The following is a 26910-nucleotide window of genomic DNA, read 5'->3' as shown; positions in this document are numbered from 1 at the left end:
TTGATAATGTGATCAGAGTTTACGAACAAGCATACACTCTAACACATCTCCGGCCATCGCGCATTGTGTTATTTGTATACCATTTACTTCGTATCTAGTGGAATTTTAAGCGTAGCGAGACATTGTATCATGAACGCAACTGTTGCTATCAAATATTCTGTTTTTAGGGTTCCGTACCCAAAGGGTAAAACGAGACCTATTACTAGACTCCTGTCCGTCCGTCGGTCACCAGGCTGTATCTCATGAACCGTGATAGAGCGCAGTTGCAATTTCCACAGATGATGTATTTCTGTTGCCGCTATACTTAAAAACAAATACTAAAAAAGTACGGAACCCTCGGTGGGCAAGTCCGACTCGCATTTGTCTAGTTTTTTAATCCGTCCACAACGTGAGAAAAAATATAAACTGACATGAAAGATCCGAATTGAAATCAAAAATTCGTAGAACAGGCTACGTTACTACGCCGTAGCGCTCAGCCGTAACGCCGGCTCATAGGAGATGAGAGTGGTTCGTTACGTAACGTAAGTCTCTGCGATTCAGTCGATAAAGTGCGCTTTATTCGAATCAGTCCAAAATGGGGAGCAATACGTAAATTAATTGTTCCTAAATCTTTTTTTCATTTATTTATTTCATTGCAACAACGAAAACCAATCGTATACAAGGAAAACTTATTGCTCGGAGGCATTCTATACCAGTCAACCTTCGGGTAAACAGTTATTTTTGTTTTTTTTTTTATCGCTAGGTAGTTATATTGTTTTAGGTTATCGCATTAATTACTCATATATTATATGAACAAATTTCACCGGATTTTATCCCGTATAATGAATTTAAAATACATCCCAACGTTTCGAACCCTCAGTGTTAGTGGTCACCGGGTCGACCTTCTTGTAAATTTTACTTTATTTAACCCCTTCAAATGATCCTTGATGCCATAACCGAATAATGCAGCTGTGCGCTACGCAACGTAGCACTAAATATTCAAATATATAAATACCTAAGTAAAGTCAAATTCAAATATTCGTTTGAATGGATCGCACTGATATCGAAATCAAATGTTATTGAACATTTCAGTAAGCAGGCAACGTCACAAGAATAAGAAAAATTACCTAACCGTAGACGATTTGCCAAGAAAATAGAAGCAAAAAAACGGTAAATTGAAGCACAATGTGTAAAACGATAGCTATATCTTAACTCGTCACAATATTATAAGCTACTGTATATTTCATTCTTGCAAGATAAGACAGTGAGTTGAGAAATAAAATAGGCTGTAATGGGATATTCTATTTGTGCCGCAAAGCTTCTTTGTGTAAGAGTATATGCTGTTTATGCCCATAGGATAATATTTCTGAGAAGTCTCAAGCGTAAACATAGTTATTTACCGAGCGATGATTTTATTATTATGAACGTGGTTTTTATGATTATTATGTTTGCATTGAATAACATTTCTCTGAAATCTTAAATATTTAAGTAAGCATTATATTTACATCGACGACGGTCCAAATACACAGAAAAAACTATTAGCCGAACTCATTGATTAAAAAACGAAAACCGCTAGACTCCGAAGGCTCGGGCACGTATGGATTGTATGGAAGGGTGAAAATCGTGCAGTCTAGAGGGCGTACTTTGGAGTTCCAAATGGCCGAAGACCGTCTGGACGCCCTAGGTACCGCTGGAGAGACGAAGTGCAAAAAAACCTTTTCTGCCCTCCGAGCAGAAAGCGTCAACTTTGCTCCCGCTGCGCTAAACGAAGTTGCCGCTTTCCGCCTCCATCGAGCAGAAAAATAGTATGCGCACCACGGGAGAAAAAGTAGGACATTACATCCCGCGTGTTTGCCACCCTCGCCTTCGCCTCGGGTAACAATTTTACACGCGGCAATGTCCTACTTTTCTTCCCTTGGGGTACAAATAACTATAGCGAACGCAGCGCCGTCGACTGGACAGAAACGGCTTTAGACAGAGAAGCATGGCGGCGTGGCTTTGGTATCGGAGGCCAAGATCCACTTCGGGTCGCTGCGACAGCAGTAAGTAAGTAATGAGTAATAACTTGTTATAAAGGAATATGTTTATTATGAACAATATCTTACAATTAATTTTGTAACTGATAACACATAGTTCTCAAGTCCCTTATTTTGTGTAATTGTATGAAGAGTAATTAAATATTTTTCTCAAACTTGCTATGAAATGATGTCATGTCTTACGTCAAATTAATACTACATATCAGGTGCGATGAGTGAAAATGATATGTAAAGGAATTTCATACTGCCTTACACACCTAGGACTGTAAAGCAACCTTCTTTTGTTTTTTACGTCAAAAGCCGTATATATCTACTTGGCCTGCAGCCCTACGTTTCCCGGCCTCTATAGTAATGTACTATTACAGTACATATGGTGAGACTTTTCCGCACTAGTGCGTAATTAGCACCTTATGTAACAATGACGAAAATTTAAAGGGACATAAAAATGTCTTCCAGTGTAATGAGAACAAATAAAAAACTTATCGTTTCTGCTAGTTAAATGTGAAATCGGTTTGCGACAGTTTCACTCCATTACGTGACGTTTTCTTGTAAAAAAACATATGAAAAACTCAATTTTCTCGCTAGAACCCAACGTAATCTCAGAGCATTGCGAATGTAGATAATTGTGTAATAAAGGAGACCATTCTCTCTCTGAATTCTTAAGAGACGGGAATAATGGAAAACGAAATGTCGGCAAAATACAAATGCTTATCTGCATGGTATATTAACACTTTCATTGCCCGCGGTCCTATTTGCCTTACGAATACGGCTGCTGATGCTACCGAAATTACGAAAGCGAAAAAAGTTCGAGATATTTTTTTAAACACGCCACTCGCAGTGTTTGAAAGGCGATTCGCACATTTTTCTCACATTAAGATAACCTAATACTTCTTGTGAATTCGTCGAACGTCCTACAAAGAAAGTTGAAATTAATAGCTGTCGATCGTCCGTGAATCTGTTTTCTATTTGAGCACTAAGTGTACCTAGTCAGTGCACACTGTTTACAAAAAATATTTGTATATACTTGCAAATCATCTGTCCCCGTTTCCTTCGAATATCTTTGAAATCCCGTTATAAAATAGCCTCATAAATAGGACCTACTCGTATTCGAGGAACATCCGGACGGATGGGACCCCTACATATGAGCCAAGTTTGTGGCGGCAGAATGAGTTCCGGTTACGATGGCAACAGCGTGCTGTCACCGCTGGGACACAAGATACAAATGTAAAGTGATGTCCAATAGAAATTGCAAATATTATAAACAAACCAATTTACTTTCATTACTCCGTAATCTCACAATACAACCATGACCTTATCAATAGTCAATATACTTAAATATTTTATTACTTAATACAATTTTTTAGTTAAAATATATGTTGATTACACTGGTCTGCAACGAAATCCTCCTTTAAAAAAATATGCTATAAGTATCAAGATTTTAATGCTCTGAATCTATTCCCGTTAGCCGATTTTTTCTATCACGTCTAGATTTTTGATATGTTTTTTTTTTTTATTTTTTTTTCATCAACTGCAATTAAAAGACCAGTTTGCAACTAACTGTTGTAAAGTCACAGCGAATACTGCGCACTTTCTTTCTTTCTCTTACAACTCGCTAAAAATTATTTTGTATGTACACTGTTCTTATTTTGACAAAAAAAAATGAAATAAACAAAAATCATAGCACAAAATCTAGACGTGATAGAAAAAATCGGCCAACGGGAGTAGATTCAGAGCATTACAATATTGATATTTATAGCATAATAAAAGGAGGATTTCGTTGCAGACCAGTGTTATTGACATTTTAGTGAAAACAACCTTCGTAAGAATTTTAGGTTATGTGGCAAATGCTAACTGTTAGCAATATAATGTCATATTTAAAAATCTATCGAGCACACATTACAGTGATTTTCATTAAGATTAACTGCTTTATACAATATCAACAAATGTTTTATAAACAATAAAATACAAGACAGTAAAATTAACTGTTTGAACATTTCTAAGTATTGGAAAAACTATAAAAATAAACGAACAGTCACTACATTTTAGCTACTCAAAACAGTAAAATTTACTGTTTTGTTCGATAGGCTCATAGAACTGTTTAAAGCATTAAACGTTAATGCAATTTCAATTGTTTTAAATGGATTTTTTTCTCAGTGTCGTTTACATTATTATTTATAATATCTAGATCTTCACTTTATATTACTCCGGTATTAAGAAGCCAATTCCAACTTACTATTACACACAACACACAACAACTTACACACAACTTACTTATTTTTAGGGCCCGATTCGAACTTTAAGATACGTCAAAATTTTCCTAAAGATACAATATGTCAGTGTCAAAAGTGACGTTTTGTATAAGATTTTTTTTTCGTTTGATAAACATGCAACTCGCTCTATCTAACACATTACATAGTACCTATGGCGTAAAAACATACAGCTGTGTGCAATATAATCGCTTATAAATCTGGAAAACCCAATGAAAAATATACAATTAATATCAATTTAGTATCTTGCCCACCAATTTCAATCTAAGCTCCCAGAAAAAAAAAACTTGCAGTGTACTATTTCTCCTTCATTTGGAATTAATTGCTGGATTTTGACCGACTCCTTGATTTGTTTGCTTGCTTGAGGCTCGTGTCATACAGCCCAATGGGACGAGCGCTGACATCAAACCGATATAAAAATGATATTAGAATTATATCAGTTAGCTCTCATTCATAAACTCATTAGTTATCTTTCGTAAAATATTTCCTTTATGTGATTTATGTCCTGTTCATTGGTGCTGATGTAGTTTCCTTAACACTTTTCATCGTCCTGTAAATAGCAGTGTAAAATTAAGCGCGCTGCAGCAGCAGTTTCAACGACGTGATAATTTGACGCTTCGGACGAGTACCCCGGGAACGCGATTTACTATCCAAAAGTCATTCCAAATGCGTAGCACAAACGAGTCGAAAGCTCATGTGAACTGACACTAATATCCACATACCTCCACATCTCCCTCTCCTTCTCTTCCTCTCTCTCTCTCTCTCTCTCTCTCTCTCGCTCTCTCTCTCTCTTTGTTTTTCTCTTGACGTTACAATTTTAAGGGACGTCGTCGCTCCTTATTTTATCATTAGATTCCAAATGTATATCGCAATTATTTTTTTCGGTCATAACTCCTATCATAATAAAAAAATTAAAAAATTGGTTATCTGTAAAGTTTGTTGACGGACGATAATTTTGCGTGATAACGTTATAAGAAATCATTGATGAAAAATTGCATACTTTTACTTATGCTTTGAATTGAATTATCTGAATTATCATTATTTTGTATAATACAAAATTAATTGAGTTAATTGAAAAATATTTTTTTTTCGATAAATTAACATTTATTTAGTTTTTTACTTAAATTATACAAGTAACAATGTACTATTAACAATTTATGTACAACTTATATACATGTGTGATATTTAAGATCCTCCAATGTGTGTTATTCTGTCTTAACCTTTTTAACTTTTGAACCTTTTAAATGTTTTATCCTTTTTAACCTTTTGTACTTTTTGAAACTTTTTAATTTTTTCACTGCTTGATACTTGTTATTGATCTTTGTACTTTTTACATGTATTTTATATATACTCGTAGATAGGATTTTCTCACGTTACCATGGAGATCTGTCCACAACGTAGCCGTAACGTTACCATGGAGATCTGTCCACAACGTGACACTTTTTCGTGCATGCTACCGGTATTCATCGATTTATAAGACGTTATCACGTCAAAAGTCATTAAGAAGAAGAAACGGACACAGACAACAAATTGTGTAAAACTACTTTACATAATATCAATATCCAGAGGATAGTAGGGACTACGTTTTTATGGAAAAGCAGTCGTCCAGTTTCCTCTTAAAAGTCTTTCTCTAGTTCGCCTAAAAATCGACTCATTCGCTCTCGCGCAATCATGACGAATACACTATCGTTTTAAAAAGGCTTATATCAGCCCTTCCATTTCTCTAAATGTACACTTATTAATGAGTGCCTAAGGTCCAATATCAAACCGCTTGCTGAAAGCAATAAACACATCTGAAAAGCCACTTCTCAATTTTAAACCTACGGTTTTCTTTTATTATTAGGAGTGCGAGCGCCAACTGCAAAACGAGAAATCCCGCACTTTTATAAACCAATACTGACATGTCACGCGCAACTCCGTTAACTTAAGTTACACGAGTTACGGATTAAAATCGTTAAATATAAGATGCTAACAAATTAGATACCAATATTTTTACAGCTGATAGTACTCGGCTCGTGGAGTATGTTTAAGTATATGTATGATGTTTTTGGAGGAAATTGTAAAACGAATTTACTACCAGTTTGCTACGTAAAAACAACCATTTAATGATATCATTAAATGAGGCCTCATTAAACAGATTCTGGAACCTCTTTTACCTATCTCTTAACTGGCTACTTCACGTTGATAAATCAAATAACATTGGGCGATTATGACATTTAAGACTAAATAATTGTTGTCGTGACAGAAAGTGCTAAACACATGTTAGACATCTTGTTAGTTAAATGCACACGTTGATTATTATTAAATAGATTAATAATATGAGAAGTTTTCATGATTATTATTTAAATTTAATTGTTTTAACGTAAAGTACCATCTCTTAACTCAAATAAAATGAAAACTATTGAATAATGCAAAAAACAAATTAAAGCCCCTATTCTGTGACCATATATGTGCCATATATCCTACATTTACAATAAATAAAATACGTTGAACTAGTGCCTGCCTAGAAAAAAACTAGTGCCTACGCCAAATCTTGGGATTAGTTGTCAAAGCGGACCCCAGGCTCCCTTGAGCCGTGGCAATATGCCGGGACAACGCTAGGAAGAAAGAAAAAAAAAAAAAGAAAATACGTTGAACTGTTAACGATATCAGCATTTGAATAATCAAAAATTTAAACTTAATTATTCTGGAAACTTATAATTATTTTAAAGTTACATAAGTTGCGCACGCAGAATATTGGAAATAAGTTATTGGAGTTGATAATACAAATTTAATTTCATTTCTGGTTTTGAATATTATTAAGTGGGAATGGTCATTCTAATGTTTAAAGGGTTTTGTCCCAAAAAGTTTCAAATTTTGAAGTAAATTAACATATTAGCCACGTTTAACTAAAAGTAGGACAAACTTTGGCAAATGTGACCTAAACACACGAAGCAACAAGTAACCGAATGTAAACTAAAACTCTCACCTACCTACCATTAATTGAAATTGAATTTAAGATGAGGTGATGGGTATATCACGAACCTAACACACTACCGCTACATCATACATTGCTTATTGTCATTAGCGTCTTGAACTGTGTCTTTATTTTAAATTTGAATGTTATAATATTTATTCAGCCTTTCATAATTTCAATATTATTATGACATGTGGGCAATATTATTATGAGCTGCAGAAGTCGCAATAAACTTCAAAAACGTAAAAATCAAATTAAGTCTTTTAACCTTTACCACTGATGACCCAACGTAAGCTATCAGACACACAGACAGAAAACCCGTGACGAATCGCCCATAGAGCATATTGAAAAATTACCATCTTCATAACGGTATCTGCGAGATATGCCACGGCTCACTAAGGGAACACGGGTCATGGCGTCCACTCAGAAATATTATCCCGTATTGAGAATTTAATATTCAAAATAATAATATATTTAATTTATTTTCAGGCAACTAAGGTCCATAGTTCTGCCGTCACAAGAGTCTTCGGCTGCGTTACCTCCGGCTTAGGATTCGGCATATCACGGAACCACTGAAATACCCTTCGTCCGCAGAAGTGTGTGCTCATGATAGTATTCAGCAGCACGCACACAATTAGCTGAAGTTCACGTATTGATATTATTAAACTTGTAATTCTGTACTATTCTCTAAATACGCCCCCAAGTCTGAAACGGGAACACGTCTCTCTTTTCTGGCCCTTAAGCGCCACTTAAGCCACCGGTAAATTAATAAGCGCGCCCGTTATCCCTCACGCTCGGGATCACATGCACGATTATTCCGGTAACGGCCCTGTAATTACATAGAAAGGAAATATTAGCCGGGGAAGGATGATTGGAGAAATTAATAATCATTTTTCGAGCAACCTTTTTCGTCTACACTTTTATCGAGTAAGACATTTTGTGTGGTCCGTTTTGTATTACTTAAACATAATAAATAAAGTAACGTCAGGTAAATTTAACTAAATTTATCTCGATATTTAGAGTAGGTATTTGATAAATTTAACTATGTACTAACTTAGGTACTACACTGAAAGAAATGTTTTCATAACTGTAACAAAATTTTGGTTACTGTTTACACAAAAATTGGGACTTGCGAACTATGTGTTATATGTTACAAAACCGTGTTTGGCTATCAGTGTTCAGGTACTGGGTATACACTACAAAATAAGTTTGTAAATTTATGCAAAGTTTATTTTCTTATAACCGTAGTTTAGTTATTTAGTAAAGTTACAAAACCAGTTCGGCTATCTATTTTTTTCAGTGTAATCTACTAATATTTGACTAAACTAGCAAAACCTACTCAAAGTATTGAATATCCAGAAGAGATACATGGAGTCTGATGTGGCGAAGCAACTTCTCTCTTGAGCCACCAAAATACAATAAATAGTACATACGTATGCACGTAAAATGAGGAAAAACGGAAAAGAACGCAATCCGATCTCTTTTTTGTGTTGACTTGCGGGTGAAATGTCCCGAGAACCCCAAAAGGCAAACGTAGATACTAACCTCCGTAAGTTTGAGTCTATTTGTGCAAGACGCGGTGTTAAATCAAGATATCCCTGAGGCTTACGTAAATACTCGTTACTCGGATTTGTCCGTTCATGTTCATTAGCGCGAGCGAGACGCACGATAAGTAAATGATATCAATTAGATATCAGTTTGGCAGAGGCGGCGCTAGGTGTAGGCGACGTGTGCGACCGCCTACGGCCTCGTGATCCGAGGGGCGGCCTCGCGCCTCAAATAAATACGAGTACGTAAACTCGGACGCAAAGTACAAATTTATTCGTTATTTCGCCACCATAGGGCCTCGCTAAATATACCTTGCCCACACCAAATCTTGGTCTTGCCTCGCTACTGCATTTTGATGTCAGTATTACGGTCGAAATTGGCCTGTGGTGTAACCCTTATTATGGGAATTAGTCAAATTTCCTTATAATATTTTCCTTCACCGAAAAACGAAATTATATTTCGGGTACGAAATATAAATATGAAATTATATTTCGTACCCGAGGTTAGACGCCGCTAGTTCGCAAACGATCTCGAATGAACATTAATGAACGAGAATAAAAAAATCCTAAAGATTATTTCAATCAGATTCGCTTTTAAATAAAAGTAATTAAAATCAGTTGCATTTTCAATCGATCGGCCAAGGCTCAAGAGCCCTTCGCTCTCCAGTGACGTTGGAAAGGCCATTAGTTCTAATGGCGGGCGCGTCATGACCTCTTGAAAGGACGCACGTCTATGTATGGTAGTGATCGGGCTATGTTTGTTTAGTATTAAGCTAGGGTTCTCAATACGAGATTTTTTTTAAATAAAATATAGATATTTGATTTGTTTATATAGGGTAAAGGCACCAGTAGTCAGCCTTGTAACGCATTTTTAAAGTTTGTACTCTCGACGTTTCTACAGGATTAGTCGGATAAATAAACGCATGACATGGTTAGATCAAGTGTTTATTATAGTTTTGAAATAAAGTATGTCAAAAAATAACAATCCTCTTTATAATATCTATAATTAAGATTAAACAAAAAATGGCACTTTTCTCCAGTAAGCAGCCTTTGTGTACCCAGTACTCAGCCTTTATAAACTATTAATAACAATGAAATAAAAAAACACTATTATTTGTATTAAAGTTAACGATATTATAATATTTATCATTCCTAGCTAGAGTATAAGTACAATTCTCATGCCACGAAATTTGTAGGCCATAGGTACTTAAAATTATTCTTGCAAACTAATAAACACTGTATTTATCTTCTTATTTTTTATTAATGAATCTGTTTATTGAATATAATTCATTATTTTTAAAATCGTTTTAAATGCTGGTGAAACCCGTGCAGGGGTCCGTTAGATATTGGAATATTTCTCAACAAAAGTATGTATACACTTTTAACCTTATTTAAATGAGTTAAAGTTCATAATATTTGGCAGCGACGTACCAAGGAAGATAATGGCTGAGTACTGGATCCGTGAAACCCAGTGGTCAGCCGCATTAAAACGTTATTTCAAATGCGGCTGACTACTGGGTTTTACTTTAAATTGACTGAGACATGCCTAACTAAATTTGAAAATGTAAATGTAACGGTCCTAACGGTCGCATTGGATCGAAAAAAAAAAACTAATAACCCGAAAGTCAGCCGCGGGAGGCTGGGCACTGGATTTTTTGTAAAAAAGTGGTATCCAGTGGTCAACCTCCTCAATTTATAAGTTAAATATTGATATTTCTGTTTAAATATAACGCAATTTAATAGATAAACTAACCAATAAACCCATCATTAACAAAAAACAATAACTTTTTATATTAAAACATATTTTTTCTCACGCGTTAAAAGAACACCTCGTGCAGTAAAAAATATGGCGGACATGACACTCCAGCTCTCGTCAACAAACATCACCTTTATGAACGAGTATATTTCCTCTCCCCGATACCTCACCGCACCTGCCGCGTTACGTATTAACGAAAGAGGAATCAGAGCTCCTATTTGACTACACGCGATTTGTTTAATCGAATATACCAGATATTTATGACCAATAAACGACTTAAAAGGCTGACTACTGGTCCCTGGCTGGCCACTGGTGCTGTTACCCTATGGCGCCTGCCGCGAATGTTGAAGACGCTGGTTCGAGCCCGGATGTTCATAAGGACACAAATTAAAATAAATATGTAGTTGTGTTAATTTAATTAATTATTTTATTTTATTTTATTTTACACTTTACATCTACATACACATACATTTACACTTAAATCAGTAATCTCCATGTTAATATTATCTAGTTAGTAATAATAGTATGTACGTATGTATTATATTTATAATTTTACACTATATTACTAACTATTGGTATCTTGTTCCATTTAAGTTAAATTACTAAGTCCAAGTTCTAAGTTATTTCTACACCATAAATCTAGTTTGATGTTCAAACCCCCCTGAATCGTTTCAAACAACAGCCGATTGGAATAAATTATTAGGGTGTCATTATAATCCACCCCCACTTGTTCTTTTGACAGTTATTCCCAAATCAAATTCATATGAGTATCTATTTCCTAAATTAATGTGTTATTGGACTAATTGGTTTGGTTTAAATTTAAACACATACAAAACAAAAACTGGCCCTAAACTAGCAAATATTTGGTCTGTTAGGATTCACTCAATACATAATTCAATGCATATTACTATGTAAATAGTAGCCACCTCTATATTTCGTATACCGAGATAAATCAATGTTATAACTCGCCGTGTATATCCAATGCTTGCGCACGCGTGGAAGCTCTTATGCTGGTTCGATTGGGCAACAAAACACCCGCGCTTATAAAACAAAAATAAAACCTAGAATGACAACCTCCGTGTTGTGACTGCCTCAGGGTCACTTACTTGAATAAGCAACGCTTATTATTTTAAGTCTAGTTCAATTTTCGTTTCCTTATTTTCATAATGGACATTCTATGATGGTGGTTTGAATTAAATTTCTTCGCCTCGGAAAAATACTGAAAGAAAAATAAACCTTCTGAACTTAAAAATAATAAGAATTGATATAGCCGTGAAATCAAGAACCACCCTATTGTGACTGTAAGTAGGTGGAAAATACAGAGTGAAAATTTATAAAGTGCACAACTTTGTACGAATACTTATATACTCGTATCGTATATGTTGATCGGTGTCTTACTTAATTATGCAGCCTAAATATTTATTCATAAGATATCTGTTAGCTCCTTGCAATAATTAGTTGAATAGATACGTGGATTTTATACAGAGCTGGATCGACATTTTCTTCTATTTATTAACTAAAAGAGAAATAAAAGTGTACCTTTTTTTCCTTTATGTACATTGGGCAATAAAATATTACAATCTCTGCATGAAATATAAAAATATCCTCGCGAGTTTGAGACATAATAATAACATTTCAGGACACAAACACTGATATAACATAAAATCATTCTTGCGCATATATGCGTGAGAACCTTTCCGATGCCTGTTTTGTTTACGTATCGCAACAAATAAGGGTTAGAAATATAACGTTCATGTTTCGTATCAGAGGCTATGATCAAACATTTTGTAACTACCCTTCATACATTTTGCTTTGTGATTCGAAATTGTGACAGTTTTTTATTGTTCAAGAGTACTCAAATCTGATTTGTCAGTGAGTTGTTGGAATATTTATTAGGTTAAATAGTAAAGGAACCCATGTTCATACTAGTCTAGTGTACTGCCATTTATACTTTGCCTGTACAAGTCGAATATGTTTTAGGTTAGGTTAGTTATTACAAAAAATGCTTTTTAATATTTTAAGTATAAATGCGAGTGGTACACAAAAACACACAATGCATACTTATACAATATTTTTAGTCAAATGTTTTGTGTTTTATAACAATAAATAAAACAGACCGGATTCATCACAGTGCCACAAAGTTTGCTAGTACATATTGCTTCCTGTCGATACTGCCGTTTGTTAAAACGAATGATTTCTTCTATAATCAACTTTTTTAAAATCCCAAGATTTTCCGGCATTTAGCGACAATCATGACTGACGGCTGTCTGGCCGTGTCCGGAATTTCGCGAAATTAGCAATTATTCGCGTGATGAACATTTCTCGTCAGGAAACATTTGTTATCTCTTAAAATAGCAACGTAATCAGTCACATTAAGACAACCTTCAAAATCTCTGATTACATATCTTACAAATCAGTCATAAAACACTGTGAACAAAGAAACAAAGACTATTGAACAAAGAGTGCTAATACTTACGTTTACAAAAGCTCGCTTTACAGTATGAAATAGTTATTTGTTTTACAAGGGGGCTAAGTTGTTGTCTAATCCCTGGTAGTTTCAAAAAGTGAAATCTTGAGGCAGAGGTTTCAAGCTCACAACCTCATACAACCCCAAGGAAACCACTCAAAATTTGCATCAAATTACTTAGCCACTCTTGTGGGTGTTCAAGTTTATGGGTGGGTGTTGAAGAATAAATAGAGCCTTTACGAGCTGATATAGTGAAAAATGATTTTACCTTTTATCTGCCCGCAACCGACATCTGATCCGAAACTGATAAAAGGACGCAATTCCTCATTCATATAAATATTTAAGAATGATAACCTTTGTAGGTCGCCAACCCTTTGTTGAGGTAGTTTAGCGATCATTTATGTCCGTGGACATCATCTTCATATTTTTGCATCATGTAGGTATATGGAGGATTATTGCATTGGCAATACCACTTGAGGATACGAACTATTGCATCCGATACCTATATAGTGTTTGAGCTAGAAACAAATTAAAACAGGAAAGGGCAAGGCGTGAATATTTTAATATTGTTTTTTCTCTTATCCTGCCAATGAATCCATCTCCATTGACCCCTAAAATACACCCTTTTCAAAGGGTCCACCAAAATAAGCCTAAGCGGTGAGCACGACAAATACTCGCACTTGCACTAGACGTCACTTAAAATGGCAAAATAAGCCGGCAGAAGCCTTAAAAAATAAATCTTTGAAAAGGTTCTTGCTCTAATCAATAAAGCCAAGAATAGATACAACTTAACTTTGTTGTCATTCAACATTTATTTATAGCCACGTCCTAATACTTCGTCACTGTCTCCCGATAGCACTCAAAGAAATATCTTACGAAGTTTCAAAACTCATCAAAGTAGGTACACCAGCTGCTGTCCCCGTATTAAATGTTGTTCGACCTCAAAACTCTACACGCTAACTTAATCGACATCTGCGGTCGAAGGAACGGGGAAGATGGCGCAATTATAATGGATATCTAATATTATTTGTATACCTACATTGAGATTGAATTACTTATCAACATTACAGCATATTCCGCTGTTTACGTATCCTTTTCCACGAGTTGAAAATTCGAATGTTTGCACGTTTATTTCAGTACATACACGTGCCAAGCAAGAATGCTGTCGAGAAATTTTATGTTGTTTGATTGAATATTTCGTATTTAAAAACGAGGTTACACATTTTTTGAAATATAAAGCTTTCACGGCCTGACGTATAATTCAATTTATTGAACTTTGTATTTATGCGATAAATTAAAATGGCAAGATCTTCTTATTCTTGGTAGCATTAGGATCAAGGTAATATAAATAAATGCCCTGTTGCCAATTTCCTCAGATAAAGGACAGTATGTAAAAGAGTCTCCTTATCTAAAATCGTCTTCAGAATATTTAAAAGAGGCATTTGTCTCTTTCCTCCAGTGATAATTTATTAGTCCCGATAAATCCAATAGGTACATAACACGAGGGCGTGCTCAATTTATTTCAAACTATCTTCCTCAGCGCCTCTTCCGGTAAGTCAGCGTTTTCCACTAGGCGTATCTGTTGATGAATATATATAGAATTTAAATTCAAAAATCACTGCCTCATGAATTTAAATCAGTGCTCTTTTATACCTGCCTACTGACCATGTCTGTTTATTAAAACAAAACTGTAATACGAGTGGATAGAGGATATTTTCCTACGCTGGAAAACGATGATCGGCCGTGATCAATATTTATTGCCCTAGCCTTACATGTCATGTCTACCGTGTTTGAACGGCCTCGCGTATTAAAGTTTTGTTTACTGGAAAATATATGCGTATTGGTTTCATTTAATGGATATGCTAAATCAATATTTGAGGGTTGGCTAGATGCATCCGAATCCCGGATGTGGTAATATAAGTCTACTAAGTAACCCGGTGGCCACGAACAAAACCAAATTCGTCGCAAGTAAAGTATAAATTCCTTTTAGCAGTTAACAACCATGACAATGAAGAGCATAACTTAATACTAATTAAACATAAGCACAAAACCAGTGCAGTAACCGCGCCAAAAATTTGTAGTTACCCGGGTTAGTAGGTACCTACTTTGGCGACAGAACTCTAAGGAAAAGACTTCCGTATTTCCTGAATAGTCTACCCGAGAACATTCGGCATTGACCAAATAAGAAAAAAATTAAAAGCGTCTTAAAACTGTTCCTACTGCAAACACTTAAGCGACAATTGCACCTGTGCAAGTGCCACTTAAGTGTATATGCATTGTAGAGACTCTTACTTGCACAGGCAAACTGTAAATCCAGTTTGCCTGTGTAGATTTTTAATGCATTGTTAATAATAAATAATAAAACTAAAAAGGTGTTCAGTGTTCATTTGTTCACCATTCATGAACCCGTCAGGTGAGTCTTGAACATATGTAGGTATAAGCTTACCGTTTTCGCACATGATTTCTGCCGGCTTGCTGTATTATATATAGCGACTTTTAATAAAAACAATTTAAGAATTAAATAATTTTTGAAACTAAGCCAAATATATGTGTTTGTGTAAAAATATAATATAGGTTGATAATATCAATGTCAATTACCATTCTGGCAACGTTTTGACCAAATGGCAATTCCTAATTGTAATAATTTTACTAACATTTATATTATTGCTCCTTAATCTGTCCTTAAATCAGTGTATTTTTTACCATCATGATTTTCCTCACTTTATTCAACTACCTCCTAGCATAACGACCTATTTGAAGCGAATAGTGATTTTACGACGCTGACGTAAGATAGATACGGAGAAATATCAATCCTGTTGTACTCCAAGTGGAAATTCCTGAAATGAAATTCACGGCTCATGTAACTTCACGCTTATCCAAGAGGCGTATTCAGATTTCAAATATGAGGCGTATTCAGATTTCAAATATGACTAAGTTGATATTAATCACGTGATCTTTCGTAGGCCAGTATTAGCAAGAGCGAGACACACCTAGACAGATATCATATAGTATCCAATTTTTTTGTCTGAATAAGTGAGTATCTTATTTGCCAAAGGCTATAATAACCTTTAGCAGAGGAAATTAGTTATGTATGTATATGGAAATGGATAGGATAAACTAACAGTCGTTAGACTGTACCCGATGTATTATACATGTTAATCTATAATACATGGTGTAGTCAAACGAGAGAAATATGCCAACCTGGAACCAGCGTACGATTTTGTTCCGGTTGCGGTCGAAACGACTGGGCCGTGGTGTTCGGAGGCTGAAAAATTAGTTAGGGACTTGGGGCGGCGTCTACGTGATAGGGGGTGCGATCCCCGTTCAGGCTCCTACTTAGTCCAACAAATATCGCTTGTTACATCCAACGCGGCAATACCGCAAGTATCTTTGGCACTTTTGGACAGGGTGGGAGTCGGAATGGGGTTGATATTATAAGTAGGGAAGTATATTCATTAATTGCTTCTTTTTAGAGTTAGTTTTAGTGTCTTTGTTTGCTTTTTTTTTTGTCTTTTATGTGCATGCGTCTTTGTATTAGATTTTAAGTTTTGACTTAGTTGTTCAATTGTAATTTTAATTTTATAGAATAAAAATATGTTTGATATGACTTTTCATTTGTGTAGTATCTAACATCATTTACTTTAGTTGTCGTATTTTGCCACACATAATAGCCTTGGAAAGCGATGTATCTACATCGTACATTTAGAATTGACTTGCAGGTAGGTATGGTTACAGTCACAGATTTTAATTGTTGATCAATTTAGGGTTCAAGCTAATTTAGTTGTCAATGCTAACGATATGAACCGGATATGAGGTGGACCGTGTTGACACAAGATCAATGTAAAATATTAAGCCCAGGAGTGAAGATTTATTCAGACATGATATGTAAGTAGATCTTGGTCTACAGATGATTAAACGTACTCCCTAATCGTCCAAGCCACCCTAAATTGTAAAACAGGGTAGGAAGGCGATTTATCACTCGAAACAAATTTCTCACGAAATATTAAACAGATGTCGCTGCGCGGGCGAGGCGAATCGTGCCGGCAATTTACAAGAAAACTTGGGTCAGCTTTATGAACTAAGTATGAAAATTGTTATGCATTATTCAGCTTGGAATGATAAAGCCTTTTGCGTTAGCGCCGCGTTCCGGTGTTGCCAGGCGAGCGGAAGAGAATTATCGTATTTGAGTTTCAACATTATCGTACCGATGAAAAAAAAATTGTGCGCCTATCAAAAAGGCTTCTTCTTCGAAAAAGAAGAAAAAGAAGAAGATCAAAAAGGCACTACCCCTAAAATTTCTTGCAAAATAAGCTTACATGGTCAAGAAAACGGAATTTTCGTCTAAATTGCGCAAAAATCAGTTTTATATTTGTGCGTTTTTGTGATAGATCCAAACGGTTTACATGAACTTTCGACATTTTTGACTTCACCCTAGAAGCAGCAGCCGATAACCCTAAAAGATGCTAATTGTAGCCTGGCAACACCGCCGCGTTCTGTGGTTCGAAATTAGACGCGTAGGAAAGCCTCCCACAGAGTATATTCATTTTGCACAGAATTATCTTCCGTAAAATATACCTACTTTCCTCCAAACTTCAAATATTTATATATATGCCGATTTAAAGGAACAATAAAATGAGATTGTGGTATAGTTTAAATGTACATATATTTAATAATTGTTTGAGCACACTTACCCAGTGGTAAGAAAAGTAGGCACATTTTACCGAACTCTTATATTTTAGATAAATATAAATTAATTTGCGAAATAAATATTACTGGATGTATTTATATTTAGTGCCAAACTACTGGAAAGTCTGACATGACATGCTCGCAATTAGTAGATTTAAAAGTAGGTAATTTAAAGTAATAGGTATTCAAAGACGGGATAATTTGATTGCCTATGCCAAATTTATTTTATTACCTTTATTTACCGACGTTTCGACACAGGTTTTACTGGTTATGGTCGCGCCTAACTGATGTTCTAGCAAAATGTCAAAACAGAGATTTGTGTAACAGCCCGACGAAAAGTCTATGAAAAAGTTTGGGTTTGACATCAGATTTTCAAACCTACACACATGTTAATTATTGTCAATGGTCCGACACGCAACACTTCCAATATCTCCCGACACATCTGAAGGTAAATCCCTTGGCTTTAACTTCAGGATCTAGTGTCCCCAAGTCCCTTGGTGATAAGTTACAATCCATCCTCCCTATTAAAATTTCTAGGGTGTTTCTTGATTTCATAAGTAATTTGATACGTGTTCAAAACGCGAAAGTTTAAATGTTATAAATAAGATTGTATTTCAAGGATTAATAAAGCTTTGAAAGAAATCGCAATATCGGGCCAAGGTTTTCATCCTGAAACGATTATATAAACGGAGCCTTGAGTACTATATATCGGTTAGTGGTTTATTTCTACTGCTCTCCAAACCTAATCCCTAATATTTTCCGCAAACCAAACAAATTCACATTCACGTGGTCGAAGGTAAAGCGAGAGATAGTGATATGACCCCGGTCCTCAGTTTGGTTTGCGGTTACTATAGAGACGAACACAAAAGTTCCCGAGACACGTAATAGGCTCACCCTTAAGGCTTTAGTCAAAAAGGAATGAGCACAAAAGGGCAACGATCAAAGTGCATCCGTAAAGGGCGCGAGATAAGATAAAAAGCAATAACTTGCAAACTATTGTAAAGGTCGGAACTCGACGTCGGTATAACAAGTGGTCCACCACAGTCTTTAAAATAAATATATATTTTTGAGGGTCTACAGTATGAGGTTCTTCAAAAAAGGAGTGTACAGATTTTTAAAGGGTCGGCAACGCGCATGTAACACCCCTGGAGTTGCAGGCGTCCATAGGCTACGGTGACTGCTTACCATCAGGCGGCCCGTATGCTAGTTTGCCACCATCGTGGTATTTAAAAAAAAACTAAAGAAGGTTCATTCTTGAAATAAATTGTTTCTTAGGTACAAAACATATATTCACCTATCATGGGACTGATACTATCATTGTTATTGTTTAACGGCTACCTAGCCTAGTCGGAGGTGGCCCTCTTACGAAGCAGGTCCCGGGTTCAAATCCTTGTAAGGGCATTTATTCATGTGTTCACCCTGAATCAGAGTTTTCTATGTATTTACGAGTAAGTAGGTATATTTATCTATTTATATCTATCTTTGTAATATATCGTCATTTAGTACCCACAATACAAGCTTTATTAAGCTTACTGTAGGACTTTGTGTAACATTATCCCTACATACTTATTTATTTATTGGGACGCGTCAGTGGCGGCACTTCTATTATAAAATATTAATGTTCCATTCATTTTTTTCAGTTGACAGATGTCAAATAACGTGAAAGTTTTACTCCACGAAAGCTAACATTTCATATAGCTAACATCAGATCTCAACGAAGGGGGGTGGGTTTAGGGTCGGCAACGCGCATGTAACTCTTCTGGAGTTGCAGGCGTACAGAGGCTACGGAGACTGCTTACCATCAGGCGGGCCGTATGCTTGTTTGCCACCGACATAGTAAAAAATAATAATACATAAACGACCTACCTACTTATCCTGTCCAGACCTTATTTTTATTTGTACTATACACACAAAATCCCCTCCACAAAAGAAAAAAAAAATCTTTAAAAAAAGACCCACACTTTTTTTTAAATTAGTGGCAGTGGTAGAATTCTTGTCACGCGTCGTTCTTGGTTTGGATCTTGTAAATTTTAAGTGGCTTTATGAAGATCTTTAATGATAGATGCGTTTTTATTTGGATAAGGAAACTTCTCGATATCTGCAGGAACTCGGTATTTACATTTTTTTAATAAAATAAAAACCGGCTACAACATGTACCTAATAATTTCTTAAAAATAACCCACACAAATTTAAGCCGTACAAAATATACTATTATTTCCAATCGCATGACATGATACAATTAAAGAAATAAAGTCTCCATATGTTCTACATATAACGCCACTACGCCAAATACATATAGCGCTTACGTAAATTATGCTATAGTTGATACTTTTAAACGTGAACTGTAGAGATTTATCACTATTTAGAAAAGTATTCCAGCCCGCGTAGCCAACATAGAGAACGAAACGCAACTGTAACTGCAGCACTAAGTAATATGGAAAAGTGATAGAGAGAGATGACTACGCTACGCTTCGGAGCGTTAATGATTGGCATGCTGACTACGAACCCAGGGTGACAAATACTTTTGGTGCGTTGTTTCATTTTCTACTATTAATACTGACTGTACCTACAGTCCTACACATGTACATTTTTGGAGTCCATTTCGCTGATTAGCAATTCAAACTAGCATTAATAGTTCGAAATGCTTCTAAAACTATATTCATGCACGCTAATGGATATTGATTCCATCCAGTCCAATGTCTCCATTGTCTGAGCTCAGAGAGACCGCAGACGAGGTACTCCGTAACTATTTGTATAATGAAATGTGCTTTTTATTTGTGCTCTCCATTGTAGGTACGTACCTACAGGTGAATTTTACATTATGAAATTCTTTTTTTACAACTTTTTGTAACTTTCGCTGCGACAGTAATTATTTGAAGTAACTCTATGTTTGTTTATTTTTATACCCTTTAAATTTTTAAATCAACTTAAGGAAGAGATTTTAGGTAAATGAAGTAAATTAAATATATGAGCTCTGTCATTTCTTCGAGAAACATTTATTATTTTGCAAAAGATTTACGTCTTTTCTAAGATTTTGAGAAAGAGTATCAACGAATATTATGAAATAAATGTAAATGAACACTGCTGGCAATGAACGGTTCTGTTCTGTACTATTTAAAATCTTAATAATACTTTTGGCAGAATAACATTGTGAAAGGTATTTCAAACTTGTACTTATAGCATTGTATATCTAAGAATATTATTTCTAAATTAAATCCTTCACTAAACTAGCTAGAGAGATACAACATAAAGCAGAGAACACAGAAGTCGACAAGCCTAATGGTGTTGGAAACTGTCGTATAATTTCCATTCATGCCTACTATTAAGTCGCTCCAAACGTGCTTAGTTTAGCAACTTAGCCAATTTAAATTAATGCGTTAAATCTAAATTGGGAATTAGGAACATGTCTTCAGATCCCTTGGGTGTTCTAAATAGTGCAAACAAGATAGCTACTGTTTGGGGCATGCTGCCGTCTTTCGGTATAGGACCACGGGGCAGTGACATATAATATACTTTTTCTACTCCTCGACTGTAATGGTTGAATTGAGATTTCGTATACCAAACTATAATAGCGCACTTTTCATGAAGGGCTCCTAACTCAATTACAATATAAATTTCGAGAAGCTGTAGTCAACTATAAAAAAAAATGACCAATCAGGTGCCGCTACGCTTCCATAGAAAAGACGGGCGCGGGGCGGGTGCCGCGCGTTGATGTCTACAATGTTGTCTTCTTTTTTCGTGAATTAGGGTAAAGGCACCTATTACCGTGGTAGTTAAGGAACTTTTCAAAAGAGATCCAAAAATTAAGGGTATCAATGCTGTCTAACAGCCAGGAATATTTTTTTTTCATCAGAGCATTTAATGAACTTTCCATTTCACACGTTTTTGGATTCATTTTGGGTTATTATATGTATTAAAATGTTTTTTGAACCGAAAATATATTTGTGTGAAAATCCGGCCCTGTTTTTTACCTGCTCCTCGAGAAACATAACATTGCTTCCTTGGCGCTAGCTAGCCGTGCGCTCGCATTACCAGTGCAAGCGAGGTCTTCGAATACGTATCTTTGTTTCGGATCGCAGTGTCACAAGTTAAGCTGGTTTGAGAGCGTTTAGTCGCCTACCTTAGACGCACCAATAGAGATCAGACAGCTATTCTGTTAGAATTCTGTATTAGTTCATAATGAATCTTATTCCGTGCTCAATAGAGTAGTAATTCAATAAACGCTACCTATGCGGCTTGACCATTTTTTCATAGTGGCACCGCGCCTTTGCGGTTTTTAAACAATAGATAAGACGATAATCCGTAGAAGCTCACGGAGAAAAATAGAAACTTATACTTGGTAAGTTAACTATTTAATAGTATTTGATTGTGCCAAAGTGTAATTATAATCTTTTCGAATATATCTCTTATTTTTAAACATACTCCTATAGTTTTATTTTTTATTTTTGTGTCACTATTAAACTTAATGACACAAAAATAATATACAGAACCCACGTCGTTATTATTGTTTTAACCCTCGGTATTAGGTTTCAAATTTTGAGTTTGGTTTCTATTAACGAGTGCAGAAAAATCATGCCAATTGTACCCTCGGTAATGAAAGCTCAATTCGCGATAATAGAATCACAGCCTGTCCCTTGCCACGGTAATAGAAGATTTGGTCATTTTCGGTTCAAAAAACATTTTAATACATATAATAACCCAAAATGAATCCAAAAACGTGTGAAATGGAAAGTTCATTAAATGCTCTGATGAAAAAAAAATATTCCTGGCTGTTAGACAGCATTGATACCCTTAATTTTTGGATCTCTTTTGAAAAGTTCCTTAACTAACACGGTAATAGGTGCCTTTACCCTAATTCACGAAAAGAGAAGACAACATTGTAGACATCAACGCGCGGCACCCGCCCCGCGCCCGTCTTTTCTATGGAAGCGTAGTGGTACCTGATTGGTCATTTTTTTTTATAGTTGACTACAGCTTCTCGAAATTTATATTGTAATTGAGTTAGGAGCCCTTCATGAAAAGTGCGCTATTATAGTTTGGTATACGAAATCTCAATTCAACCATTACAGTCGAGGAGTAGAAAAAGTATATTATATGTCACTGCCCCGTGGTCCTATACCGAAAGACGGCAGCATGCCCCAAACAGTAGCTATCTTGTTTGCACTATTTAGAACACCCAAGGGATCTGAAGACATGTTCCTAATTCCCAATTTAGATTTAACGCATTAATTTAAATTGGCTAAGTTGCTAAACTAAGCACGTTTGGAGCGACTTAATAGTAGGCATGAGTGGAAATTATACGACAGTTTCCAACACCATTAGGCTTGTCGACTTCTGTGTTCTCTGCTTTATGTTGTATCTCTCTAGCTAGTTTAGTGAAGGATTTAATTTAGAAATAATATTCTTAGATATACAATGCTATAAGTACAAGTTTGAAATACCTTTCACAATGTTATTCTGGCAAAAGTATTATTAAGATTTTAAATAGTACAGAACAGAACCGTTCATTGCCAGCAGTGTTCATTTACATTTATTTCATAATATTCGTTGATACTCTTTCTCAAAATCTTAGAAAAGACGTAAATCTTTTGCAAAATAATAAATGTTTCTCGAAGAAATGACAGAGCTCATATATTTAATTTACTTCATTTACCTAAAATCTCTTCCTTAAGTTGATTTAAAAATTTAAAGGGTATAAAAATAAACAAACATAGAGTTACTTCAAATAATTACTGTCGCAGCGAAAGTTACAAAAAGTTGTAAAAAAAGAATTTCATAATGTAAAATTCACCTGTAGGTACGTACCTACAATGGAGAGCACAAATAAAAAGCACATTTCATTATCTGGCAAGTAAATTTTAGGTTTTAACTCAAGAAATTATAAAATTGATAATTTGTACCAAAACTAAAGAGTAAATAACAAAACTACCACTTTTTCTATTACCGTGGCATACCACGGAATTACTTACCACAGAAGTAATTGGCGCCTATCACCGCTGTATTTTATTTTCATATTTAAACGTATTTCCCGGTCAAAAACTAAGTTAAAAGTAATTCAAAATCGTGTAGAAAACAATACACAACCTCTTAAAAGACATTGCACTAGTTTATTTGCCATAACTATTACGTAAAACACTAAGTAAGATTGGAGTGCACTTACCTGTGGTGTCACGCGTCTGTATGGAACAACCGGTTCTTGCGCCGCCGTCGCACAAACTGACGAATCGCGAGTTTTTTGTTACACTAACACAAATGCACACTAATGGGCACGATAGACCAATGAATGAGCTTGTTTTGTGTATGCTTTATTTCTTAGGGAATAGATCGGTTTGCTTGCAAAATGCGTATTTGTAAACACCGCGGTGTTAGACGTCGATTTTGATACCCGCGTTAATAGCCGCCGTTACCCTATTTAGATTTTATACTACAAAAATTATTATTTAGAGAGTAATGTATAAAATAGTGATATACAGCAACGGCAACTTAGAAAGCTTGGTTGCCTAAACACGGTACTCAACTGAAAAGCTGTCTATTATATCACGATTGTATAAAATACTAATAGGATATACAAAACGTGGCGTTCCATAAAAAGGTGATAACTCGTTATCATGTTTCGACGAAAAAAGTAATATTCGTTCAGTGTGTGACACATATCCCCAAAAAAATTGGTAGGTATTTAATTTGATTGCATCCTGTGAAGGTGATGTAAATTTTTAGCAGTTTTATTGTTCCCATTCAATTCCTGAATTTCAAACGGAAAGTTTTTATGAAACTCGAACATATTTTTCGTCACGGAATTTCATTGCATGATATTTATTTTGTGTATTGCATAGTAGTTCTAGAACACTCTTTATGATATTTGCATTCACACAGACATAGTTATTGGTATTTTATATACTGGTGTCGCTTTAGTAATTATTAATTATGTTAGATAAAAAAATATTTATGGTTTGGTTAGGGTTAAAAACGCAATATTTAAGAAGTTTAGTTAATAAATAAGTCCCAAAAATTTGACCCACCCGGAGCGAATCACATCAACACATTTTCTTATTATTTATTTCAGAAGATCCTAGTGAATAGTACGCAACCCCGACCATACACCTATACCCCTCATAGATATATTTTGCTGAAAAAACTACTTATAGATTACGACGTAGCGCTACAAGCGTAATTTAACAGTGAATAAGTATAATAAAATAGAGATAAACAAAGAAAATTTTAAATTGAAATAGATGTCATAACTAAAAAAATAAACCAAGCCGTGGCCGAGTGAGAGTGGCGAGGGCGTAATCCCCGTACGGGATTCGTATAAGACAAGCGCGCAGCAATCCGCAAGCACAAATCAAATTATTTTTATACACTAAATATTTTGGTGGAGTTGCAAGCACGTATTGCTCGCCCTTTGGAGTTGGTCAAAGGCGCCTTGCCTTTCAAAAATTACACGTATGCTAGCCTTTCAAAAGATGGTGCTACAATTAGGAAACAAATCAAATTATTTTTATAAAATATTTTGGTGGAGGTGCAAGGACGTATTGCTCGCCCTTTGGAGTTGGTCAAAGGCGTTTAGCTTTTCAAAGATTGCATTATGTATAGGCACTCGAGACTTTTGGGTCAGGTACCGCTGGAAGATGCCAGTTCGATTCCGGCTTCGGCTACTAGAGGAATTAGTATTTTTTCTTATTGGTCTATATGACATCTATTTAAGTTTATAATGTATATAAAGAAATGCTTAGTGTTAAACGTTTTCATAAATATGGGAAGGTGGGACATACGATTAGGGAGAAGAGTGATTGCACCCGGTACAGCTCGCGGAGGTCCGCTACAATATTTTATTTAGAAATGTAGTTTGATTATTAATTTAGACATAATTACGTTATTTTTATGATTGTGTATACCATTAATTTTACTTCAAATATTTAAATAAAAAACATTTTTGCTTTCTTAAAAAATATGAAACAAAATATTTAAAAAAAAAAAAATTAGATTAGTACTCTTATCCTCATTATAAGCAAGAACTGTAAAGTTTTCATTTACTGATGTAATTTCAAGATTCATAATTAAATTAAACGCTTCTCCTCTTTGTTTTCAGATCCAGCCCGGCATGATTTGAACAGACAAGGTAAGTAATCAATGTAATCATTAAATTTATTTCGAAAATATCATCCTTTCGTTAGAGCTATTTAACCATAAAGAGGTAGGTAACTTTATGTACTCGTAATACTTTTCAGTAGTTGACAGAAACAAAACCACATTTACATGATAACTTAAATGTTAATCTTATGTGTCATAACACGAAACACCACTGTTTCAACACTTAAAATAAATTTTTATTTTATAATAGTCATTACTAAAAATGGTTATCTGCTTTGTAAATGGTGCTAATCTACATTATAAAGCATATTTTTTTCATTTTTTCTCTCAGTGCACCCATCAACAGTTATTAATGCTTACAAATTGGTACAAATTGCTGAAATACATTAAAGTATCCGATAAATCCAAGGCTTACTTGTAAGCCAAGTTATTAGTTTTGAGGTAAAACCGTGAAACTTCACGATTAATTACGAGCCCTTCCAATTATCGAGGGTGAGGGCCCCCTAGGTGACCGGTATCACGTGCCTGTCTAACAAACCTCAAGTTACTATACAGGGCGGAAGAAATAAACTACACAATAATTAAAGTATTTAAATTTTACTCAAAAGAAACATGTTTGCGTTAGTATGAAATATCCTGATGCTGGGCAACGACATTCCTTTTATTTCCAATGCGTTCTGAGTTTATTTTTACTGCCTTAAAAAACAGTTTATCCCCTCCCCAACCGACCAACTTGTTATCGCCTATGTTAACGGCACAAATCATGGAACATTTAAGAGTATTTTTGATATTTCACCGACACCAGCAAAATTTCTACCGCTTTACGCTTTTAAAGTTGAATGTCCAATTCGTCCTTTATGTTTTCTATGTATTTAATGAAAGCTACTGCAATTGGTTTCAATATTATTAACCAATTAAAACTGTGGTTTTTCTGCTCCAGTCATAGGATGTACGGCGCCATTCGTTTTGAAAATAACAAATATCAATGAAAAATTACACTTAAGCAGCTATTTGGCTCTTGTTTATGGTAAAATATTGCCAGCGATTAAAAACTGATGGTAAATACTTGTTTTACAGGATTTGTTTATACCATCCCATTACTGGTGCCTGTTCCATTATAGGGGG

General features: G+C 35.2%; 1 protein-coding gene across 1 annotated transcript in view; it reads left to right on the top strand.

Annotated features, from left to right (window-relative positions):
• Positions 1-26910, top strand: part of LOC133526354 (probable G-protein coupled receptor CG31760) — a 146148-nt gene that overhangs the window by 63932 nt on the left and 55306 nt on the right. Inside the window, exon 2 of the mRNA XM_061862944.1 lies at positions 25784-25813. The gene's annotated coding sequence lies outside the window, so the exon portion shown is untranslated. The remainder of the gene's footprint in view (positions 1-25783; positions 25814-26910) is intronic.

The sequence above is a fragment of the Cydia pomonella genome, chromosome 16 (assembly GCF_033807575.1).
Source record: "Cydia pomonella isolate Wapato2018A chromosome 16, ilCydPomo1, whole genome shotgun sequence".
Lineage (NCBI taxonomy): Eukaryota > Metazoa > Arthropoda > Insecta > Lepidoptera > Tortricidae > Cydia > Cydia pomonella.
Note: the sequence above shows the minus strand (reverse complement) of the source record. Positions and strands in the feature narration are given on the sequence as shown.